General features: G+C 32.2%; 1 protein-coding gene across 2 annotated transcripts in view; it reads right to left on the reverse strand.

Moving 5' to 3' along the window:
• LOC137619466 (zinc finger protein 501-like) overlaps positions 1-2,500 on the reverse strand; it is a 572,135-nt gene that overhangs the window by 490,254 nt on the left and 79,381 nt on the right. The gene's annotated exons all lie outside the window — the stretch shown is intronic.

Genomic DNA, 2,500 nt, shown 5'->3' on the forward strand with positions numbered 1-2,500 from the left:
ACATGCATACATACATACATTCTGTCTATCGAGGAACCTCCCCAAATTTTGGAGGGAGAAGCCGAAATAAAAAAAGATCAAAAGGGGACTTCTCTTCTCTTAGGTCCTCCCGGCCTGACGAAGAATTCGGCTGAGTTTGTTTAGTACTGCTAGGGAGGGTGCCACAGCCCACCCTCCCCCGTTATCCACCACAAATGAAACTTCATATGCCGAATCCCCTACTGCTGCTACCTCAAAGGTCAACAAGGCGACTGCAGGGACCTATCAGAACTACATCACAATCACTTGCCATTCATTTCTATTTCTATTATGCTCTCTTGCCTCTTTTACATCTCTCCTCCTATCACCCAGAGTTTTTATTCACTCCTTTCATCCACTTAAATCTTGACCTTCTTCTTGTATCCCTCCCATCAACTCTTGCATTCATCACCTTCAGCAGACAGCCCTTTTCCATTCTCTCTACATGGCCAAACCATCTCAACACATTCATACCCATCTAGCTGCTAATTCATTTCTTACACACGTTCTCATTCTCACTACTCTGTTCCTAACTCCGTCCAATCGAGATACACCATCCATACTCCTCAGACACTTCATCTCGAATACATTCAATTTTGGTCTCTCCGCCACTTTCATTCCCCACAATTCCGGTCAATACATCACAATTGGTACAATCACTTACTCATACATAACTCTCTTCACATTCATTCCTAACCGTCTATTCTTTACCACTCCCTTCACTGCCCTTAACACTCTACATCATTCATTCTCTCTCTGACGTACATTTGCTTTCACTCCACAACTGGCTGGAACCCAACTTGCCGCAACCCTACTGGCCGCAGCCCGTTAGGTCTCTCTCTCTCTCTCTCTCTCTCTCTCTCTCTCTCTCTCTCTCTCTCTCTCTCTCTCTCTCTCTCTCTCTCTCTCTCTCAGAAAATACTTAGATACATTAAATATCAATTAAGCACTAGGAACAAAGAATCAATGCTAACCTTTATTATAATGAACTAGTCATTGAATGGTTGTAAACTATTTTGTTCTTTAATCAAATTTGCCTAATTGTCAATAGGGACAATAAATTATATATATATATATATATATATATATATATATATATATATATATATATATATATATATATATCAATACCAAGTGGATTCCAGCTTTCCAGATCTAAGGGGAATAATATACCATTCACAAGATGCAACGTGTATCCCGGAGCATTTCTGTTGGAAGAAAAGAGAAAACATGATTTTGATGTGTGTATATAAAATCTTACTCACTTTTGATAATCATGGTATTTAAAATAGTCACATCACAATCATTATTATGATCATTCAAAATACCTCAGATATGGCATGGAAGAAAACTACTAGAACAATGTGCAAAAAAAAAAAAAAAAAAAAAAAAAAAACCGCTCTACAACATAATGTATAGTATGTAATCTCCCTTATATAATAATGAGCCAGGTGTCTTGTTAAATATATAAATATTATACACACACACACACACACACACACACATATATATATATATATATATATATATATATATATATATATATATATATATATATATATATATATATATATATATATATATATATATATATATATATATATATATATATATATATATATATGCAGAAGAACCACAGGGAAAATGAAAATACAGAATATACACTTGAGTCCTGACTAGTTTCGTGATACTTCCTCAGAGGACTGATTTATTGAGAGAGGTTTCTTACATTTTATAGGGAAAGCAAAAGTACGAACATACATATAGAGATTTAGAGAACAATGACACTCCCTTACCCGCTACCTGGGCTTGACTCAGGTGTGTGTAGGCGGAGTCCGAAAGCTCGTTAGACACCTGCTAAAAAGGGTCATTTCTAGTGGCGGGTATATTCTTGTTTTCTTCTTATTTTACTTTCATTACAGTTATTTATATGTCAATGCGGTAGCCTTATCTATATAAATACATAAGCAAAACATACACAAAATTACAAATATATATACATATATATACATACATATACACATATACATACATATATATATATATATATATATATATATATATATATATATATATATATATATATATATATATATATATATATACATATATACATATACATACATATACACATATACATACATATATACACATACACACATATACATATACATACATACACACACATACATATACATATACATACACATACACATATACATATATATACATACATACAATACAAATACATATACATATACATAAATACTTACACATACACATACATATACATACACATACACATATACATATATATACACACACATATATACATGTATACATATATACACATACATACCTATGCATATATACATTTATATGTATACAACATTAATATCATAAACATATAATCATGTATATATCAATACTTATATCTAGCATAACACTATATAGTGCCAATATACTTATGCATACTATATAA

Source organism: Palaemon carinicauda, chromosome 26 (genome assembly GCF_036898095.1).
Source record: "Palaemon carinicauda isolate YSFRI2023 chromosome 26, ASM3689809v2, whole genome shotgun sequence".
Lineage (NCBI taxonomy): Eukaryota > Metazoa > Arthropoda > Malacostraca > Decapoda > Palaemonidae > Palaemon > Palaemon carinicauda.